Genomic DNA, 23,828 nt, shown 5'->3' with positions numbered 1-23,828 from the left:
AACTGTCCTTCTGTCAACCTAAACATACGTATTGGTTAAGGGAAATTTAAAGAAAATATACTCAGTGTTTTTAAAAGTAACTCTAAAACTTGCTTATGACTGCTGCTTGTTGGTGACTCAAGCATGTTTAAAAGTAGTTTTATAAACAATTTAATTCATGCGAAGCAACTTCTAGTTTTTTTACATTTAATTGCATGACTTCAAACTGAAATAATTTCCTTCTTTACAGAGTGCTGATACTTGTTATTTTCTGATTAATATGGTGGCTGTTCTGGTGGGATGCTCTGATACGAGGCCCTGATTTACCGGAGAATCAGAAGATATGCATAAGGGCTATTGAAATACAGTTAAAATGCTATTTGTTTAGAAACTGAAGACGTGTTTAAGAGTTTTGTTGAACAAGGAAAAAGCTGAAGCACTGGCTTTTGCTGAACTGGAACTTTGGTCATATTACAGATTATAGTGAGATACCATACCAGACTTTCACAGCAGTTGCTAGGACTGACAAGTGAACTATGTACTGCATGGTACTCTGTCTGACATTGGTACGTCACACACAGCTTACATACGTTTATCTAACAACAAATATAGGTATTCATTCTTTCAAGTTTGATGCTCTTTAAGAAGCTGCTAGTTAATAATTAAAGAGACTTCTTTTTAATTTAAAATTGCTTCTTGGGTAGTGTTAAAGATAATATGGCCTATTTTATAGTAACATGCCTTGGATCAGTTAGGAGGGCAGACCTGTAATGCTTAGCAACATAACAAAAACACTAGCACATGCATTAAGAATGGGAAGCTAACTTAAACAACGACTTGAGCAACTGTCAGCAGCAGTAGGTGGGAAGCCAATGTAGAGGCTCAAGTATAGCGGTGATGGTAAAATTGCACAGTTAATAAGATTAGCTCTGTGTGATCTAATATGTCGAAAGAAAATTGAAAATATAACTTTCCCCTCATAATGAAATATGTAAATAGTAATACTTTCTCTAAGTGCTAATGAGCACAGCAAACACCTAGTTGTCTGAGTTTTCTTCTTAAGCATTACATAAGTTGTCTTGGGGAAACATTTGAAAATAGGTAAGCACTTAATTCCATAAAAATCTTCAATTCAGTTGCAATAAATAATTAATAAAATAGTAACTGGAAGTAAGAAATAAACAACTGAGATAAAAATTTAAAGGATAAAATTACCTTCTGATAAGCTCTTAATGAAATCTTCGGTATTTTGCTTACTCTTTCCTCTTCTTTTTCTCTCCAAGGTTACAATTTAATTATAAGAGCATTCACATACTCCCTGACTTGTGTGTATGCTCCTTCTGTTGCAATATGAGTAGGATATGGGCTTGTAGTGCCTTTTCTGATAAACTTGAAAGATAGACTCCGAAATTGTATTAGGCAACAAAGCACCAATTATTATATGTGAAAATAATATTAATCAAGAACTGGCTGCTTAGCGCAGGGGTGCTAAGCTACTTCCAGGACCCACTTGTCACAGCTAACAGTGATCCGTGCTCCAGTGAGATGCCTCATCAAAGGTCAGGTGCTACAATGGATGCCCCTGTTGGATGTCTCTGGAAGGCAGCAGGTGTTTAATATGGTTGGGGAATGTTAGCCTGGGGACTCTGATGGTTGATAGTCTCTGAAGATTTGGAGGTTTGATCCTGTCTTTTAATAGCTGAAGTTTGACCAGCCACTTAGAAGTATTTTTGGCACAGGTTGACACATAGGTGCAGTTCTTGGACCATGGACTTTTGGCATCCCAGCTACTCTGGAACCTGCCAGCTGATGTGGCAAATACTCTTTTGTGCTACATGAAACTAAATGTTTTGACCAGCCAGTCCAGTTCCTTTTCAGATAATGATACTTACCTAGCTTTCCTGCATAAAGTCCCGGCTGGCACTCGAGAATGAGGGTTGTGCATCTGGCTTTTGGAACAACTGGGAGAAACCAAGGTGAAGGAAAGCAAGCAGAGTCCTTTCCGAGGGTCTTTCCTCATGTCATGATAACCAGCAGAGAAAGGAAACACTTGGTTTGCTTAAGGTGTTCTAGCTGTCATCTTATGTATGTGCTGAACTTTGCCTCGTGGCAGTGCTTTCTGACTTCAGGAATTAGGTTCTAGGTTTCTGATTAAGCCCAAAATAGAAAAATTGTTAATAGTTCTGAGGTGACTAAAAGGTCCCTGTGTGTTAATCCTATGTAGTTCACAGCAGAATACATATGTTGACAGGGAGTTGACATTTGGGTTTTATGTTTTGTTTGGGATATATGGTTTTGTTTATATCAGTACAGTTTTGTACTATGTACATAACAGCACAGAGACAGGGTGGGGTTTTTGCCTCTGGAAGCCGAAAACAGAGCTGTCACCAGTGTTTCTGACTTTATTGTTTTGTTTTGTTTTGTTTTTTAACAGGTAGAGTAAATAGGAAGTTATAGATTTCTTTTCTATAGATTTCTTTTCTATAGATACTGCTTTTCCCTATAAGCAATCTCTTTTCTGTGTCTGTGCTTTGCCTTTTTTTTTTTTCCTTTTTTAGATAATTTATCTTTGTTTACTTCTTCTTTGGAGAACTTGAAGGTGTTTTTAAGCACTAATCTAAAATTACACCCCGCTTCCATTTAACAGAAATTAAAATAGCAGTGGACATTTTTTCGCTTTCTTTCCTTCTGTCTTATCATCAGAGGGGAAAGAGGATGAGTTACTGAGTTAGGAGTATATTAAGGTTTGGAGTTCTTTCCTTGGGAAGGCAGTGGGAACTTGCAGATGCTGTAAACCACACTGAACTGATAATTTGCTTATGGAGCAACAAATACAATGGCTAATTTTAATTTTGTTGTTTCTGGAACCTAGTGCAGTTCTTGTCATAGAGATGCCACGCCACAAGCAGTGAGTAAATAGCAATTGCAGCCACAAGAAGGAGTGTGGCAAAGCGGATAGAGCTGCCTGTCCTGACTCTTGCATTCAATTTCTGCCTCTGTTATTAACCTGCTAAGTGATGTTAGGAAAGTTAATTCATTTCTTACTCTTTTTGTCTGTTTAGATTGCAAGGCTTTTTGTCCAGATATTACACACCAGTTCATCTCACTGTGGTTTGGTGCCTGTGGGGTCCTTCAGTTGCTGTAGCATTACTATTTTCACTTGCAGAGTTTCTCTTGTACTGTGATATTAACTCTCAGGGACTCACTGTGTGCTGTGGAATCCTGGAGACTCTTGAATATTCCTTCTGCAAGAAGAAAGCTGGTAGTACTATTCAGAGCATGGTTTAATGTTGCATCTGGTCTTGCGCAACTGCAGGCTGATGCCAAAAGCGGCAGTACTGCTTCAGCCTGTTCTTCCCCTCTCTCACATCAGCCCCCAGCCCCAAGGTGAGTTCAGGGTAAGCAGCTAATTCAATAAAAAACCCTAACTGCCTGGGAAGGAAAACTACATCAGATGACTACGCTGGCGTGGCCTGGCTGAGAAACTACTAGATGTAACACAAGGGACAAAGAGGGAATAAGCAGCTGGAAGTAGGTGGGGGGAGTAGTACTGTTTCTTTCAGCAGCAGGTAATAAATACACCAGATGAGACATAGCATGAAAACCTAGGCTTATTAAGAGCTGCATTTTACAACCACATTTTGAATGTAGCAGAAGAATGGCTTGCAATGCATGTGACAGCCCGGCTTCAATTCTGCTCTTGTTAGTTGCTGCTGCTGCATATTCTTCACTGGAAGAATATGCAGCAGCATATTCTTTTGTAATAGAGTTTATCTTTTGTAATATAGTTTTATAATTGGTTTTTCTGAAGTAGCAATCATCTTTGTGATCCACATTACAATTTCAAGGGATATTTCTGATGCCTAAATATAGTTTTGATTGTATTTAGTTTTAATTTAAATTGAAGTCCACTTAATCTTGCAAATTGAGCTGACAGAAGTTGCTCTTGATGTGATATATTCTGCAGACTACTTGTATTCATAATTTTGCCTTTAAGCTCTGTCAAGAAACTTCATTCTTCTTTGAAAATGGCTTCTGTAATTGGAGTTGACTCTTGGAAGGGCATTTTTCACCCACTGCCCTTTCTCTTAAAAATGTATGCACCAGATTAGATTGGTTTCTTTGATCTTACTTTGTGAGCCTCATGTAATAAGATTTTGTGTTGAAGAACGTGTCTTTTCTTCCCACTCGCCCTAAGTGTCCATGAAATAAAGAGGGGTGAGCAGGGTGGAGGAAGAGAAGTGATATGTTAAAATCATTTTGGAAAATGTAGTGACTAACTTTAATCTAGGAGTTTTTACACACAGCCCACACATGCTTGCAAGGATGTGAATATTTCCTGTCGATTGCATTCATGGGTGAGGTCGCTGAGTAAATTCAGCTAAGCAAGGGGAACAGTTCAGCAGCTCAAAAAGCAAGCGTGCCTCTGAGAACTCTGCAGCCCAATGGGGACCCCGGCTCTGAAGCCGTCTGTATAACTGACCTAGCCAATGATGTTGCTTGAAACTTCACATCTGTTATTTCTTACTGCCCACTTTTCTGGCAACAGCCAATCTTCATTTTTTCCATTATAGGCAGCTGCTGGAACTAAAAAGAGCTTGAGCTCATTTTCAGATGTGCTAAATAGACTGTGTTTTACCTTTATTTTTGCCCCCCTTCTTTCTACAACATACTAAAGCACACTGACTTACTTCAAAAGTATGGGATCTGTGAGTTGCGCGCTCTAGATGTGTCTGAAATTAAGCAGATTTGCATGCTAGTGCATGCTAGTGCATGCAAATGATTTCTTAGAAACGGGGCTATCATAAAGTCCAGTAAAAGAGCTATTCTTAAAAAGAATCTGTCAATGAAAGAGGAAATCTATATAGATTGAGAAGGACTGATTGTCAGGAATGACCAATATTATCGTTAAAACCTGCTTTCTACCCTGTGATTAGGGTTACATACGGAGAAAGCAGAGCAGTGCACGGACCTCAATGGTGGAGCCAAGTACTTTATGTCCAAGTAGAACTGAACTGCTTGAAAGAAATAGTTCCTTTTTCATTTCTTGAGGCTGACCTACCCTTTTTCTCTACATCCCACAGAGGAATTATTCTCTTATATCCTTCTGGCCCTCTCTAGCTTAAGCTGGTGGAGGGAGCTGTTAGATTACTTTCCAAAGCTATTAAAAGGAGGGAGGTATTAGGGCCTCTAAGCAAGCTTGCAAGTAACCTGTTGATGGCTGTCCAAACCCATATGTCTAAATACATTGTGGAATTGAAGCATAAGAAAACAATGTTGTTTTTTTTCCGCCAACAATTTATGCACTCAGACCATGGAAAAAGCATTCAGTGAGAGTTATGAACTGAGAACTGGGGTGCCTGGTGAGCAAATGTTACTAGCTGAACTTTTTACAAATACCAGGGAACCACCAAAATCCCTACTTCACTGATTTTTAAAACAGCATGAGATCAATAGAGATGTGAGTTAATCACAACAGCTGCTGCTACATGTAGTCAGGAATCCCTGACCCTCAAGGCCTGCGGTCTGATCGTGCTGCTGCAGTTCTGCATAGGGGCACTGCTTCCCTCAGCCCGGTAATCACAGCACCGTGCAAGGTAATGGAAAAGGATTTAGGACAAAGAGTAAACAACAGGGAGAGAATATTACTGACTTTCAGTGCAATGGAGTAAATAGGAGGAATGGATGGGAGGAGGTGAGGTAACATATCTGACCCAAAGGTAAATGTCGTTTTAGGCTATACATGCCTCTTAAAATGCTTCAGGATGCCCATGAAAAATGTCTTTAAAATTAGTATCTTATTGTTCTGAAATATAAGAATGGTATTCTGATGAAATATAGTTATTATTCCTGGTAATACTGCATACTGCTGTAATTGAAAAAAATTGCTATACCAAATGTAGGCTGTCATTTTGCAGTTTTTATGTCACTTTTTATCTTTTTTTTTCCCCACCAAAGCAAAATAGTTTTTTCTACTTGGTAGAAGGCTGCAATTGTCCTTTATAGGATCTTTTTTAAATCCACCTCTTAGACAAATAACACAGGAAGATAAATATTTTTATAAAGATTCTTTTGGGGATAAAATTTAGTGCAGTAGAAAATGAAAAAGTTTATAGTCTCTAAAGATTTGTAAATTTTATTAAATGAGGAAAAAATCCTTCCTTGCAGATAATTATTTTTTTCGTGTATTGGAAAAGTTGAGGCTGAGAAGAATAAAAAGAAATTCTATACTAGGGAGGTTGAAAACATCCCTTGAAATCCAACTAGTTTTCCAGATTGCGTTGAGCATATTTCTCTCTAGAAATTGGATACCATTCATATCCCTTTCCGAAACTGTCAAATCCGTTAGGAGTATGATAATAAAGTAGTCCTGCATGGACGTATGTCAAGACAACATTACATTTAATGCAATTAAAGCATTTTCTAGGTGTGCCTCCCTGGCATCTCACCAGTCCATCCTCTGATGGCTGGTTGTCAAGCTGGTTTTCTTTGTTACTGATTATTTTTTTGATGACTTTTTCTGACAGCTGGAGGGACTTCACCTCAGAGGTACTGCTAGCATAATAATGCTTGTGAAATACAGAGGGGATGCTGCTTAGTCTACACATGCAATATTTAAATCAAAAGAGAATTTACCAAATGCCATGACTCTTGCTTGGAAAGTCCTTATCCCGTTTACTTTTACTTCTTTTAATCACCAGTCTGTGTGTACAGTTCCTTCTTATTAAAGGAAATCAGTGAACAGTAATGGCACACTAATTTGTGCTATGTTTCAGCAAATTATTTAAAAAATTCACCACTTCTTTTTTAGGATGGTACTCAACTAACAACAGTGAGATGGGAATTAGGATTAGCAGTGCAAAATCATAATATTTAACATGTTTTGTGACAGTCTGAAAGGTTGCTATTTTGTTCTAGGTCTAAATGTAGCTTGTTTGTATTCACGTCTGTCCTATATTCTGATACTCTGGCAGTGGTCTGCATTCACCGCTGTGCCTGTAGCAGCTCACCTGTCACTCTAACAAACCACTGCACATACATATACTGTGCCAGGGGAAAGAAGATGTTCATGGTGAATCACGATCCTTCTCTCTTCCAACTTGGCTGTGCTATGGAAGAGTTCACCCTAGGCAGAGCAGAAATGAAAGTGAGGTAAATAAGTTAATAAAAGTTCAGAGGAAATAGAGTAACTTCTGAAAGCACTGAAGGTACTAGAGAGGATCAGTCTTATTAACCAGAAATGATGTAAAATGGCATTTCATGAGATGATGGTCTAGCAAGACTGTAACTTAAAAGCTATTTCTGAGTCCAAAGATGTGAATAGACCCTTAGTGCTGTTTTCAAATGTGTCTGGAGGCAAAGCTCAGAATTTCATACCTACAGAAAGCCTGTGAGGAGTCTTGGGTGCTTCTAGGTATTTGAGTAGCCTTAAAAGAAACCTGGTTAAATTGTCACACTTTTAACAGTTTTACCTGTTGGAGCATCAAATAGCTCTGTGTACCATGAGCAACTTTCTAATGCTGAGTTTTATTCAGAATGATTATAAAATGTCATTAATACACATTTGAAGGGTTCTGCAGTCATCAGAGAAAAGGAATTACTCATCTGATGAATATTTGACTAACGTTAAGGAATGTAGAGATAGGTGTCCGTAATTGTCATGGTCTAAGGAAACATCCAGAAAGGAAAAAAAAAGGCGGGAGGTGAGACGCACATTTCCAGATACATAGGCCTTCTTCAATGATACTCTGGAAAAGGGAAAAGTTTCTGCATTCACTTATGAGTAGCAATGTCTCAACTTATCTGTTAGAAACATTTCTGTTTTGAAAGTTGACTTTGTGGAATTTCACAAAGGTTGGTGAAAATTAAGAGAAGTAGATTAAGAAAGGGATGAACAGCAAACAAAACAGTCAAAAAAATAAAAGCCAGTGGCTAGAGAGTTCTTAATGAAACAAAGGTTGAAAGCTATTAATTCCCTGGCTCCCATAAAGTAAGTAACACTTGTTGTTCCTAGGATGGGAGCTAGCGAACTCTCAGGTGTCCAAGTGTGAGGCACGTAATCTATATTGCAAGAGCTTCTGAGGAACTTCCAAGGGTTGTGGTGGTGTCACCTCAGTACAGCATTGTGCCCAGCTGCTTAGGTAGCATAGTACTGGTATAGAAAGCATAGAAGAGAGCACAAAGCAGAAATACTTCGAAAAGTGTTTCATTAAGATGTTTTAAAACTAGACTGCAGAGAGGATGAGAAATTAGCTGTATGAGACATTAATCTGGCACACTGGAAGAAAACTGCAGGGCTTGCTTTCTTTCTCAGGCTGTGAGATGTTTGGGCTTGAAGAACTACAAAACTTATGATGAAGTGTTAGTTTCTCTCCTTATGCTGGATGCTGATGATAGAGAAGATATTACAGCTCCTGCTCTGCAAACTCTTATGCACATCGTTTAGATGTACGAGAACTCCTTCTGAAGGTGAGAATCTCCTGTAACTACAGAGAGTGACGGACATCTGTTAAGTGTCTGTAGAAATGGGACTGGGACCGATACTGAGCTGGCTATCACTTTGTTCCATTTTCACTTTTCCTTCTGGAAAAAAGAAAGTTACTTCTAATTTAAATCTGCTGAAGTATTTCGCATAAGTAAAAAGCTGAGTTTGCTCAGCTGTTGCAATTCTTCCCTTATTGTAAAAATATTTTTAATCTAAACAGGGATTTTGATTGGTTTTTTCCTTCTTAACACAGGTGAACTAAAAATTGCCGACTTCGTAATGTATCATGCAAAAATTCTATTTTCACTTTGAATGAGTGATTCGCTTCATGTTTGCCATGATTATAGTAGTACCTTCCTCCAGGATTGTTAAATTTACTGACTACAGAAATTGGGAAGCCTTTGCCCCCATCCTTACGATTGCTGTTGTGGCGGAGCGGCTGGTAATGATAAGGGCTTTGAGCTCAGCCCAGTTGCAGAGGCCATCAGGTTCATTTAGGGCTTGTTCTCACAGCTTAATAACTGGGTTTTGGTGAGAGCCTGAGTCAGATGCAGTCCATTTGTTCTGCTAACAGCCCAGCTGTGGGTATGTAAAATCCCCTTTCCCTGTGCTTCTTGCAACAACAGGTTTAATTGTTACAGGCTCCTAGGAACCAATTAGATTAACAGATGTTAAAGGGAGCCAGTTTCAGGTCTTGGTGGGAAGCAATAATTTGAGAAGACTTGTGTAAGGGCTGTCTGACACCTAGGTGATGAGTGTCTGGCTTTGAGGATGCAGGTGCCATGAAAATTGCATCACTTTTCTCCCCTGTTTGCTGAGGCCAGATGGGGACGTTTGTAAGAACAGCAGCTTGAGCACAATCTAACTTATTTTAGCAAATAACAGCATACTCTAGAAGCTCATCCTTGGTTTTATGTTTCCTTTAGTGCATTTGGCTCTGTGGAGCCCTTAAACTTGTGCTTGCTTGAATCTGTCATGTGGAGAGAGTTTACTTAGGGGTCTTTTTGGCTTTCTTTATTATATGACAATAAAATTTGATCTATTAGTTAATCTACTTAATCCATTGTGGAAGCAGAATTGCTTCCTGCTGGATGCAAGCTGAGAGAAAGTTTTAGTACTTTCAGTGTTGGAAATGAGGACAAGGTTTTTTTCTTTTCTTCTTCCTCTGCCGATTTAACCTGTTTTGGTCATGGCTGGAATAGCAGTATATGCTTCAGACAATGGTTAGGATTTACAGAGGTTTATCTGAACATTGAAAGGCAATTTGTTTGCGGCAGTTGCTTTTCAAAAACTTAGTAACAGTTTTGAGGATATTCAGAGGAGCTGAATTGTAAAATGTGTAAGTATGTTTGTATTGCAAGCACTGATATTCTTTCCCTCTTCCCTTCCTATGTAGATAATGTTGATTCTTGCATGACCACTCGCATCTTGAATAGCATTTGGTCTTGAAATCATACAACAGAATTAACAGTTTTTAACGACAGAGACTGTGACCAATGTTGTTTTCTTACTGATACTACTTATTAAATATATTTGGTTGATAAAGGGAAAAAACCAGAGGTGGCAAATTTAGCTTGCAGGTTTTTTCACTTGTTCTAGCTTATTTGTGGGTGGAATGTCATACCATTGCTATTGTAAGCTGTCCAATAAATAAATACTTGTTTTTCTCTGAAAGAAAAAAAACGTGAGTTCTCTCATTAGTGAAAATACACAACAAAGAAGACATGCTGGAATTCATGTACGTGGATCTTAGTGCACTGTCGCTAAGAAATTATCAGTACCAGAAGAAAAGCACTTTTGTAACAACCTCTTGCTTTTTGTGCAACAATATGTGATACCCAGCAGTCTGGCATGTGACCAAGGGTGTCACCTGCATGCTTCATGTCTGGATGCATATATGTAAAAAGGCAGATTCCTTACCCCCTCACCATAGTAACAAAATTGTAAAATGTAATTATGAGCAGCACTGCTGAGGTTCCTATATGTATGACTCAAGGAAGACACCAGATATGACTCATTATAAAATCACAAGAACTGGAAATCATCTAAGCTGCCTTAGTTTCGATTGGTATTGGCTATAGTTGCACATTTCTTTACAGGATCATGCTTGTAGATTCACCTACCAGCATATTTTTGTGGTGTTATCCATGCTAATAAAAAGGAATATCACTGGGAACTGTGCAGTGATATTTTGACGATGGAACTTTGTTTTCTGTGCCAGCTGATGAAATTACAGGTATAGATTTAAGTAATTATACCCATCCTTCACTAAGGGACAATATAAGTTTGACTTTATAGTGGTTAAACATAGGGTATTAAGTAATGTGACACAGATCTTTACAATTTAATTATTTGGAAGCTTGTGTATGGTAAAATATCATGTATTTAATAAAAGAATCACCTTTCAAAATAGGTCCATAAAACTGGGCGTTCGATATTTGCATGATTATTTCCATTCTTGTCCATGAGAAACGAGAGTCAGAATAGCAGACTCTTAGATGAAGAGAAAATGAGTCCATTTTCCACTTGTGTTTAATCTGTAGATCAATTCCATATTCTTAGCTGTTTGTGTGTTTGTGTTAGTCCTTTTTCCTAACTGGCAAAGGGTGCAATGATGCAGCATCTATTGTAAAGGTCCAGCAATTTGCAGCATGCCTAAATCAGCGAGAATTATATGAAGTTATGTCTTGAGTCAGATTTTCCAACCGGGGTGGCCTAATCCACCCAGGTTTTTTAGGCATTTTTAAAATGTTGGCTGTGTCCAAACTTGGAATAATCAGCACAACTGTAAGAGTCGTTACATGATCCACCTGGATTTAATGCTTGAAGTGAGAAACAGCTGTGGCTTTTTCAAGAGCTATTCCTATGACGTTTATCTCCGTATCTGTAGCAACGCTGGTGCACCTCTATCCAGAGTCCACTGAAGGCAGGTGAAAAACTCCGCTTGGCTTCAGTGAGTAGTGGCTACACCCTTAACAATGCAGTATATGTTGAGACACACCTCATCCTAAAAGGCTCTTCTAGAACTTCACAGAATTTGGCATGTTTTTTCAAAAAGCCTGCAACGAGGTTGTTACTAGAACATTATTAAGTAGTTTTATTTCTTTCACTTCATTATATTTGAGGCATTTTTTCACCTCTAGAGTGTATAAATCACAGGGTTAAAAGAGGCCCAGAGAGAAATCTAGCAAATATTAGCCTCAGATGTTTTAGAAGCCTTGGAGAAGATGAAAGCAGAGATAGAAAACTGTAGATAAAACATTGGACCTTTTGTCATTGCCCTCATTATTTTTGGAACAAAAGCAGTGTTCTTCTTTGGGACGTAAGTGTATTTACATGGAAAAACCTGTTGAATTGTGGACTGCTCCAGTTCTCCTGCTTTTTAATTTCTAAATAGTTTTGTGTAGTTTACAGCATACAACTTCATTTGTTTAAATTCTGTGATTTGAGGAAGAAGAAAAAGAGCTAGTCAAACTCAAATCTGACTCTAAATGCCTTAACAGGCTAATGTTTCTGTGGCATAGTCTAGAACAAAGTCTGTTGAGTAAAATGTTTATCATTTGATCTAAATTTATGATAACAGAATAGATGTTATTTGCCATGGAAAAGTTATTTAAACAGTGATGGAATGGATTTTGTTCGATGTTTGCTGAAGTGTGATGAAGTACATACTGTAGTAAAGAACATATTATTTTAATTAAACGCATGCACAAGTCTTTGTGATCTTATTATTCTGATCCTCTTTTGATAAAGGTCTAGACTGAGTTTTCCAGTTGCTAAAGCATTTTGCTGACTTGCGCATGATGGCTTACAGTTGCACAATAAGGGTTGGTGGCAGCTATGCTGATTAACATGCTGTCTTTATAATTTTAACAAAATAAGAGGCATTGTCCCAGATCATTATCATAATCTTTAATTTTCAAATGTTAGCATTAGTGTTACCAAGTACTACTGTTAGCTATAGCTGGACAGAATTGCCTGCTTGCTCCTTTAAAAGTAAATTGAATTGTGCCCCTTTGGTCGAAGAGTGAGCTCATCTTTTTGTCCAAAGCAATCCTCAGTAGGTGACTTGTCCTTTCTAAAGTGCAAAAGGCTAAGGGGAACTATGGTTTTGCAGAAGCGAAAATAAAAACCAGCCTAGGGACTCTAAATCACACAGACGTTTTGGAGGTTGTGTGCAGCATATTGAATACTACTGCATCGAGCAGATTCCAGCGTTTTATTTTCTGAGTGGAAAGCCTTCCTGCAGCGGTATTCAGAGAAAAGCATTCAGTGTTGCCTAACTTCTGGTTCTTTTCAGCCACGATAGGAATATCCTCTGGAGTTTGCAGTGTTGTAGAAACTATAAATTATGTAGCTTCTGTCAGTGCAGTATTCTAGCACAGTATTTTGTTTACCCATAGCTGACACCTTTGAAATGCAGAGTTGCTTCATGCAGTTCTTCATTGTTCTGTTATAAGCTGACATTTACATGTTACAAAAAAATAATTAGTATTCAAACATTAATTTTAGGTCTGAGAGACTATGTAATTCTTTCTCTAAAAAAGAAGGTACTATTGTGACTTTAGTGAGAGCAGCAGCTTTTGTTCTGTGGTGGTGTAGGACTGGAGAGGGGACAGTGAAGCTTGATCTGTAAGTTAGAAGAGGTTCTTCCTGAAAGTGAGTGATGGGTTTGTTTGTTGTTAATTAATCTCATCCCGGGATTAATAAAAAACCAGTAGCTCTTGGCACAGTCTCTTGTCTCAGGTTTTATGTCTTATTGCTACCCCCCTCACATTTTAAAGATGACTTTTAGCTCAAAAACGGAAGGAGAATGGAGAGGTGCTGAGCAGGTGGGAGGCTGATGGATAAGCTCCTATAGCAACGGTTTGAATGTTGGTCAATAGGAAGTACATGATGCTTGTTTAGAAAAGGATATTGGGCCAGGGCTGTTCTGAAGTGTGCTTTCATCGAATCTCTTTTTAACTTGCATGAAGTATTATCCAGAACAGTTTGCAATTGTTTCAACTTGCCATTTACCAGCTGATGCTGGCTCATACCAAGCTGATGAAGAATTTTCCATGAACTTTCTTAAAACCTGAAACTTTATAAAATCAATATTTTTCATAGGTGTGTACCACAGGCTTTTACAAGAATGGAATTGCTGGTGCAAACAAGAGTCAGATTTGTTTGCTCTGAAACAGCCAACAGCAAAATATCTGTTCCCCATTTCAGCTGAAAGCCCTAGTTGTGCCCTTGTTCACTGATATTAGGTCAAGATCTTGGAAATCTTGTCTGTGTTTGAAGTGATTATCTTAACTCTTGTGATGCTGGCTCTTAGAGGAAAGTTTGAATGATTTCTGTTTTCTGTATAGGCTATGACTTTTAGCTGTAGTGCACAAGTAGTTTTTGTTTGATCTTACGTATTTTTGGGTTAGTTTCTTTTTCTTTTTTTTTTTTTTTTGCGGGAAAGGAGAATAGCTGTCTTGACAGACAAAAATATATTGTATGCTAATGCTAAAAATTGCTAGAAATACTTCCAAAAAAACCTTCCTGCTATGTTGGTTAAACTGGGTCATCTGCGTGCTTCATTACAGTGGTTTGATTTATATTGCCTAATTGCAGCTAGATTTCCGGGGCTTTAGAAATGTTCATTCCATTAGGAAAAGCAGTAGTTTTTTGTTTAAAGAAGAAGAAAAATTTCTGGCAGGAGGCAAGGGAGGCTGTAAATACTGGCTGTATGGGACCTGTTTTGTGTGTGTACATCTTCATAAAATTGTCACCGAAAAATAAATGCCTGCATCCATACTCAGAGGTCGTTGTTGTGGGTTGCTGGCTGGAAGCAATCTGAGTCCTTGAATAAAATGCAGTAATCACTGAAGCTGGGTTTCTTGTTACAATCTGTTTTGTTTGATTTTATTTTTTTTAAAATAATAGGGTGGCTGCATTCATTCTTCCAGAGAAACAGGAAAATATTTGATGAATTTGATAAAGGGACTTGGCAGAGTTTCATTTTATAATGAAACATGATTTGAAAGTTTGGATATGTGAATAATACATCTTAGTTTCTCTTCTCCGTTCAAAGGACTTCTTTGGAAAATAAAGTAGATGCCTTTGCTCGAGGGCAGTGTAGGATAGGATGGCCAGAAGAATGCTGGTCAAGTGTATGTTGGGGTGAATTACCATTAAATTTTAGTGTGTTGAGTTCTGTATCTCATCTTGTGCTGTCAGACTTCCGGATAATGTCTCTGAGGGGGTGGGCATTAATGTCAGCCTGAGCTCCCCATTTTGGCATGCTGATACATATGAACAGAATGCTTGTGACTAGGAAGAGGCAGTGGAGCCCAGTGGTTTGATTGCTGCTGGTGAGCACCAAGGGCTGTCTCTGGTACATGAAAGTGGTGATTTATGATATGGGGGTCTTCTGCAACACCTTTATTGGGTATGCTGTTGTTGTGCGTGTTTGTGTTAGGGCAGCGAATCCGTGGTGTTGTGTACAATTCCTCTGTGGATATCAGAGGCTGCAGGGAAGAAATTGTGAGGAAAGAGAAATTTTTAGATCGTCTCACTTCTGTAAACTTCCCGGTTGTTTGTATTAATTTTGGAGGAGACATCTGGAAACTGTGGCTCCAAGAATGTTAAAACTCAGCAGGCAGCGATTAGTAAAACGTACAGAGGGGAACATCTGCAGCGACCACAGGATGGCTTTCTGTGCCTCTCCTCGAGACCTAGCTTCTATGACAACTTCACTTACAAGCTATCTGTTAAGACTTTGATGTAGAAGAGAAAAAAAGCAGATGTAAGATATCATCCTTCGGAGTTATTGGGTATTACAAAGCAACAGAGATACAAGTGGCTTAGCAGCTGTTTCAAGTTAGCCATGACTTCTTGTGTAACTTGGTGGTGATGCTTTAATCCAGGGAGGGAAGAGTATGGGTTACTCTTCCACTAATACAATGTAAATATTTGCGCAGAAGAAAAACGATTATGCAGAGCATTATTCTGTGAGATTGTACTTCCCAAACATGGAATCACAATGAGGATCTTTTTTTAATAAAAAAGGAAAAAAAAAAAAGAACATTTGTTTTAGTGGGGTTAGGTGATTACGTCTCACATATACATGAGCTTTCTGCATGATCTTTTCCAGGCCATTAATATCTTTATATTTCATTATTTTATCAACTTGCATGCTTCTCTGTTTTCACCATGCTTTCTTCCATCTTCAGATAAAGCATAGCACATTTTCTCAATTTGTTTTGTCTTCCTCATCAGTTTGTCATCATTTTCCTTTGTTCTTCCAATGCGAGCCAAACTGGAGACATTTGCTTCTTTTATTCATAGCTGCTATGGATCTCAAAAACGAAGGGGAAGAACGACCAACAGGATGGGCAGGCTGAGCTTCTGTAGTTGCTCCAACCTGAGAACACTCATGTGATGAGTTTTGGAAAAGATCAGGTTAGCCAGCAGCTAACAGAGCTAACAGAGCTTTTCTTTGGAGGAAAAGGTACGTGATTACAAAGAACTGACATCTTTGCTTAAATATTGTAAAATGTTTATCACAGGTTTTCTAAAGGTTAATGCAGGATCTTTTTGAGATAGGAGATCTTGCAGTGGAAGTTTTTGTGGTTCAGTGGTCCATATTATGATTATACTGGTAGACCAAGGTCAAATACGCCCCTACAGAATTGTATGATGACTTGGATAGTCTGTCCTTTAAGTACCTGTGAACTGGACCTGCATCTTCTGCTTTCTTTATCTGGTAAAATGTTCTTATCCTAGCTATTGAAGGAGGCAATTTAAAGTATTGATGACCACGTCAAAGTTCTTCCTATTCTCAGAACTCATTTCTTGGCTTTAAATACAATTTTCAAGAACTTGCAAAACAGCATAAAGAAAATTTAAATTAACCTTGCATCCTTCCTACTTAAAAGAGAAATCTGACTTCAGGCAGCAGCTTTTTGTGTAAGGAATTATCTTTGACTTGCCAAAAGACAGTCTTAGAAGATAGAAGGAATTTTCCCTTGCTTTTAGGATAATACCAACAAGATTCATAAATGAAGAGCCTGTAGATTGCACTTTGTGGGGGAGAGGTGAGTGACAGGGGAGGGGGAGGTAAATAGAAGTATCCCTCTTTTTCTCTTTCCCAAGTATTGTAACTCTATAGAAAGAAGCCATTTAGAAAGAAATTGAAAAGTATAGATTAAAATGGCAGTGAAGCAGGGCAGGAAAGTCAATTCAACCCACATCTAAGCAGCTCAATTTTTTTTAAGTTGTTGAATGTTGAGCAACAAAGGCCATTAAAATACTATTTTCACTTCACATTAAAAATAACATGTGTAATACCTGAATACAACTTAGTACACCAGAGAATAAAATTTATTCAAACCACTGTACCTATTTTTCATACGTCACTTTAACTTTGTGGGATTAGCGAGGATATATTCTCTATATGTTCTAATAAAATTTTGCAAGCAGTGCAGTAAGTCTTGACTGAACTGGGTACATTTTGAATATTCGTTTCAAATTTGTTTCAAACATTTGTCAGGACTAACTGATGGCTGCAGTCGAAGAATAATGGGTTGTTTTCAGCTTTGTGAATAGTGTTTTTCAGAATGCAGACGTTGGAAGCATTAGAATTCAACTTGCAAGGACTCTTCATCGCAAGAAGAGTTCTCTCAAAAGGGTTTTCTGTGGCTTGTTTTTAAGTAGTCCACTATAATCTTTAATCCTGCAAAACAGAGATTCATTGCTATAGACACAAAACCCAGGCACATTTGTATGCTTATTATGTAACTAAGGAGAATTAAAAAAAGAAGCATATTCTTATAGGCTGTTATGTGAATGATGTTGGCATTACAAAAAAGAAAGCGAGGAAAGCTGTTGTACTTCTCCTCCTGTTACTGCCAGAGGCCTCTGTTAAGGAGAATGAGGTGAATGGCTGAGAAAATATCCCAAATACACTGTGTAAAGCTTCACTTTCACATAGGATCTTACTCACTTTGGGCATGCTAACCTATTAACCTGGGACTTTTCAGCATCAAATGGCCCCTTAACTGACCTCAGAGCACTCCCCATGTTGTCATATACTATGCACAAAGATTACTGCTTGCCAATTAGCTCTACCCTGCACAATCCCCTTTATTGCTGTCAAGGTTTTTTGCAAATTTTCTTCTTCAGCCTGTATTACACTGGGAAAGGCCCTGAAGGGCTGACTTCTGTCTTTTGCCTGTGTGACTGAAACAGGATTTGTTTTAGAGGACTTCTTAACACGTGGCTTAAGAAAGAGAATATTCCATCGATAATTGTGGTTTTTTTCCATTTTGGCATTCTTTTTTTTCAATCTCCATGGCTAAATCAGTGCTAACAGCTTTTACAAAATCTGCCTGGCAGTATAACTTATGATTAGACCTGAGAGGTGAAGGCTAACTCAGCAGTGTATTTCACATAAACAAGCGCTTAGAGTTGCAAGTTGGAAAGGCAGCTTCTCTGGCATAGAGGCAATTTATGGCATTTTAAAAGCCTAGAGAAACTGAGACAATACAAAAAAAAAATCAAAGGCTGGAATATTTCATGCTCTGACTTGTAATTTTAATTGTTTTGGGGCTTTTGTTGTTCTCGCATGCCAAGTTAGCAGCAAAAGCTGCAGCCTTTCTTTTAGCTACATTTTGAGTTAATTTGACAAATCTTTTTTAACGCCTCTAAATCCAACTTCCTGAAAAAAAAATGCTCACTTTTTGACTGTCTGAACTCTTCTAGGAATGGAAGCAACTTTTGCATCTCGGCAGCATGGTGCAATGAGGGGTTCAAATGCAAGTCCGCCTCAACTTTTCTCTTACAGTTTTGCAAACTAAAAAATTGCTGAATGTGCTCCTCCCTATAAAATATTCTGGGAAGTGGGTTGAACAGGTTAAATCCTGCCTCTGCTGGAATTGAGAGTAAACTCTTACACATCTTTCAAGTCTATATTCAATTTTGTTAGATTAGGGTTGAAACCTACTTTGTCAGTAACAAGTACATTCAGGTCCCCCATGAAGAACAGGAATACAGCTGGTTGTCTGATGGTCCTGGGCAGTCTCGGGAGAAAAATGGACTATAAGGAATGTTCTGGTGAATTTCCATGTCCTTCTCTCTCTGACCTCCAGTTTCTTTGTTGAAATACTTTTTTGGGGGGGTTAATTTCATAGGATATCAATTTTTCAGTCAACTGTGTGGGCATCTGGCTTATAATATGGTAGGGCTTTCAAACCATCCAGGAAATATTTTCGTGTTAGCAAAATCTTGTCATGACAAAATGCATGTGCTAATAAGTAATTAGGGCTGAAAATAAATGGCAGTTCAGTTTGAATAGGTCATTACATGAATTAGAACCATGTGACAAACATGGGTATTTTGGCCAAATAAGCAGTGAAATCTCTACTTTGGACTCTTAGACTGAAAAAATTTTGCTTGTCCCTTCACTTCCGCATCTAATGCTTTCACTAGACTTCATTTATTTCTCAGGTCCTATTAAAACAATGTTTTTTATATTGAAAATAATTGGGAAACTGAATACAGATAGTTTACCAACAGATTAATGGATAATAGCTTTGTTTCAAATAGATTTTTATTCTCAGTTTCACAGCTGAGTCCATAAATAAACTTGCACAATCTGCAATTTAATCAAGCTTAATCTTTCCCCCAGCACCCGCAGGAACTGCCAGTGATGCAAACATTTGGGAATTCTAATTGTATATACAGCGTTACCTAAATCCTTTCATCTCTTTCAGAGAAATTCTTTCCTGTCTGTTATCTGAAAACCAAATTACTTCAGTTAGTATCAGTTCTTCCTGAAGGGAAAAAGGAAAAGGTGATTTTTTTTTTTTTTTTTAAATACAAATTTACTAATGCCCTTAATTTGCTGGAAGCAGAGTCTTGTTGCTTTCTTTACACACTTATAGATGTACTGTGTTTTTCTTTATGATATACACTTGCAACACTTATTAAATTTTTTAATTTCATATGGATCGCAGTTGGAAATTTTAGATGTAGGTGTTCACATTGATTTTTTAGAGCTCTGAGAGGACACAGTTTGCATTTAGGTTTACTATTTACAACTCACATGACTGAGAGTACAGGCATTTGCAATTATGTATGGAGTAATAAAGGCACTCGGCACTTAACGGTCTAGAAAGAGACGGAGGCTGTCAACAAATACATTTTACCTTCCAAGAGCCCAGAGAAGCCTCCAACAAAGGCCTCCTCTCATTAATCCCATGTCAGGATTTAGTGTCTGATGTTCTGATTTCAAAAGTGCTCTGCCCCCAGAAAGCATCCTGCAATAAAATTAATGTCTTGAAGATAAGAACAACAGGCTGAAACAAAGTACATTGCTGGAACTGGATGACTAAACCAACTGGAAGCTCATTCTTTGAGAGCTTGCTTGGACAGTCTGTGCATATTTAGTTTTTTCAAATATGCACGTGTAGCTGCAATTTCTAGCTGCTGAGCTCCCTTGAGAAAATGAGCTTGAGACGGGACTTGGAGGATAGTCATGGTAGATGAGGTCAGGAAGAGAGTTTGTGCCAAAAACGCCCTGAATGCAGCATAAGAAGAAGAATGTGATGCAAGAATCTTTCATTCTTGCTGCAGATCCTATGGTGTGTGGTGGGTTTTTTGTTGCTTTTCCTTTTTTTCCTCAGCGCGCAAGTCTGATCCATCAGCTGGTGTGATGAATGGTCCTAGTCTGTATCTGGATAATGGTGTGGCAATCCCTTCCCTGCTCCAGGGCGCTTCATGGTACAGATTCTTCATGCTGTGATTCAGACCCAGCTCTGCCCAGCAAGATCATGGTGGGGGAAAATGCCACAGCCAGATCTGTGTATCTGTGAAATAAGCATTGAACTGCAGGAACCGTTTGGGAAGCTATGTTGTGCATGTCTTCCTGCATGCTCCAGGATGGTCAGTAGCTTCACGTTTACAATTAGCGTCCTTTCACCGAGCCCGTGGCATGGGGGAATCTTTCCTCCCCAGGTCTTTATGAAACTTTGGGGCGGTCTCGCCTAGCACCAGCATTCTCCGATGAGTGTCTTGGGTCTGGTGAGACCATAAGTCTTCTGGTGACCCCCTGCTCAGTGTCAGAGCCAAATGACGGCTGGGCTGTTTCGTCTGGAGTCAGAGGTGCTGCTTCTCTGAACACCTTGCTGCTGTTACTTTCAAAGTCAAGCATTACAGCTTGGAGCTGGATCACCGACCCCTTTTCTGAGATGGTTTTAAATGCATATTTTTGCAAGAATTGTCAGGGTTTGGGGTTGGGACGGGGTCATCAGGCTGTTGTTTAGGAAAAATTGGTAGAAAGAAGACTCTTCAAAACTTTGGCTGGGGTGTAGTGTCTGAAAGTGTCTGAATACAAATTCAGTTGTAATGTGGGTAAAGGAGGAAGAGCATTTTAATGAAAACAGAAGGATTATTTTTCTAGTTTTAATCTTGAAGTGGGCGAGGTGCCCAGTGGGTACAATTGGACCAGTGTGGCTGAACTGCAGAAAAATAAGACTAAATAAAACGATATTGTTTTTAAACAGCATAGATATGAGATAAACAATAAAGCTGAGTTCTTTGCGGGGAATATACTGCACACCAGCCTGTGAGTCACTGAAACATTGCTTAAGTGAAATAATTTCAGCGCATGACATGACTGCAGAGTTGTGACTGTGAACAAAGAAATATCAATAGTTTTGTCATGTTTTCTAGAAGAAGCTTCTGTTTCTAGGGGCCCTAATTGGTGGGGAGGTTTAAACTATTGTTGAGAAACATTGCTTGTCTATAAACAGAGATAATGGCTTAGCTTTAGGTGAGCCAACAGCATTCTTGCTTCTAAAGCTTTGATATGTCACACTGTAATTTTTGTAATAAATATCCTTCAACTGGGGATGCTGAAGGCCATTATCTGAAAAGAAGGGGGAGGTCTTGTTCTCTTCCCCACCCACTCGCTGTTGTGTGATCCTGCCCCCTTCCTACTGCCAGGTGCGGTGCTTCTCATCTTCACTGGGAGACAGTTCAACTTGCTCACTGAGAAGATGCCTGTGTTGTTGCTTCCTGGGTTTTCTTTCCTCCCTTTCTCTTCTGGGTTAACTTTTTGCTGGGTTGGTGGATTCAGTGACCCCATGGAGGGATCTGTTGTCCACCAGAATGGTCAAGGCAAGCGGAAGGAAAATGTACCTGGGAATAGGAAGTAGAAGGTCAGGTTTAGCCTCCAAGGAGTCCCTGCTAGGCTGGTTCAGCTATAGCATCTAACTTCACTGTTCACAATAGTGCATGTGGACATTTTCAAATAGCATTGCAGATGCAGAATGAGGGAGCTTTCGGAATGCTTCCATGCAGAGTTTTAGAAGGTACGGAAATACCGGATTTGAGGTTGCCTGTGCAAAGTAAATTCTGTACGCTTATAGGTGCTTTTCACCTCTCATCGTTAACACCCAGTCGCTCTTCCTGAGTAAGCTGGCTGGGGTGCCCTCAGGACAGGCCCTATCTGTTTCTTCATCAGTCTGTCCTGTCTCCCTGATCCAGATTCTCAGTATTCTTCCAGCTCACTTCATTCCTTCAGCCCACCCAGTCTCCAGCCATGGTGTCATTGTTGTTATTGTTTGTGTGTGTTTGTTTGGGGTTGTTTTTTGGGATTTAGTTTTTAAAGCTCTTTCACTGTTTCCTTCCAAAGCAGCCCCCCCAGCCTGGCCCTCTGCATAGCCCAGTTACTGGCAGGAGAGAGAAAAGCACGCCCTGTCTCCAGCTCTGATTCCAGCTCTGGTCTGTCATGGTGCACAGCTGATTGAAATCACATGTTGTCCCCAGGGGATAGTGACTCTGCTCTGCTGTTCTGGTCAGGAGTCCAGCTTGAGGGAAAGGTGTGCAAAGTGAGGATGCAGTCTGGGGAGCTTTGAGTCACTAGACAAATTTAGGAAAGGCTTGCAACTGCCAAATCGGGGTAGGTGTGCACCCCTCAAGGTCACATAGCAGCTGATAGAATAGAAAATTTTATCCCCTATTACAAGTCTTACGTCTCTATCAGGCTAACAGGCATTTGAAATCTGTCAGGAATGTCTTTCCTTCTTGAAGAAAAGGTCACCAGAAGCTTTTAATGCTGAAAAATGTAGCTTAATTTTCTAAAACATCTGAACCGTTTGGCTGAAACTTGTGCAAGAAAATTCAGCCTCAGGCAGGCATCTGGTGTGGAAAATTTCAGCCCAAACTGCTATTTTGGCAAAGCTATAAGCAATGAAAATCTGTTTTAAGAGTGGAAAGTGTTGGAAAATCTCTGTACTAAGGCAGAACTTATATTTTGGTGGATAAACAGAACCTGTGCTGAGTTTTAGGCTGAACTGCAACAACTTTCATTCACCTTTCCTAGGAAGGGAAGACTTTACCCAACTTGAAATTCACCAACAAACAAGTGTGTCAGTTGAACTTTTTTCTTACACTTACATAGTTAACTTTCTGCAGCCTTAGCTATTACCAGGTTAAATGTGGAGAACTTCTGTGCTGCCATAACTAAAACTTGAGGAAGAATATCCTTGCGTTGTGATGGTGTACAAAGCTTTTCTTGCAGGTTCCTGCAGCCACCAGGAAGCCACGCAGCAGACAGTGTTATGGGATTCAGTTTTATAGTTAGTGCTGGACCATTTTGAGCATGTGCATCACCTGGGCTGGAAGTTACTGCAAAACTCTATGGGTTTTGTGTCTGCATCCCAGTGGAGGCGTTGTAGAAACACAGCGACTGCCCTGCACATCCTGTTTTGATTTGGCTGATTTATTGTCCTGTGGTTTATAGACTAGCCATGTGAAGGGCATGAATCTGAAGTTTGACTGATTGCACCGTAAAAGAAAGCTCTTTTCAGATCACCCTGAAATGCTTACTGCACTTCTGTCCAGCCATGCAAGCTTACCCCAGCCACAGCTGCTTTTGTACCTCTTGCTGAAACTTGAAACTGGGAGAAAGGTAGAGAAAGTCTGTATGCAGATTTTTGAATGTTAACCCCACACAGGATTTTTTCTGTTCCATTCTGCTTTCTTATGGCTCTATTCAGCAGTGCAGTTGTTTTTACAAGTACACTAATTAGCTTGTGTCTCATACTTAAGGCCAAAAGCGTTTGTTGGATAAAATTTGTGTACCCTGTTTCTAGGAACCTAGTTGTATTACTTACCTCAGTTAATACCATTTTATAGACCCCTTCTGTCATGTGAATTAAGGATCCTTGGATCTTCTGTGATATGACACATTTTTAAGATCTCAGGCCATTCTTGTTGCTGTTTTCTGGTCTGTCTTGTCTACATCTTTTGCTCAAGTATAAAGCAAAAAGCTGGATGCCTTGAAAATGTGTGGAATCATTTCCTTCTGTGTCCTCGTAAAAGTGCT

At 39.1% G+C, this 23,828-nt stretch overlaps 1 protein-coding gene across 4 annotated transcripts in view; it reads left to right on the top strand.

The window, feature by feature from the left end:
* Window positions 1-23,828, top strand: part of LHFPL2 (LHFPL tetraspan subfamily member 2) — a 123,307-nt gene that overhangs the window by 66,020 nt on the left and 33,459 nt on the right. Inside the window, exon 3 of one of the 4 annotated variants that reach the window (XM_063319358.1) lies at window positions 15,785-15,947. The exons of the other annotated variants lie outside the window; for them this stretch is intronic. The gene's annotated coding sequence lies outside the window, so the exon portion shown is untranslated. The remainder of the gene's footprint in view (window positions 1-15,784; window positions 15,948-23,828) is intronic. 4 annotated transcript variants of the gene reach the window in all.

This window comes from Chroicocephalus ridibundus, chromosome Z (genome assembly GCF_963924245.1).
Source record: "Chroicocephalus ridibundus chromosome Z, bChrRid1.1, whole genome shotgun sequence".
Lineage (NCBI taxonomy): Eukaryota > Metazoa > Chordata > Aves > Charadriiformes > Laridae > Chroicocephalus > Chroicocephalus ridibundus.
The sequence above is the reverse complement of the archived record's forward strand: the minus strand, read 5'-3'. Positions and strand labels throughout refer to the sequence as shown.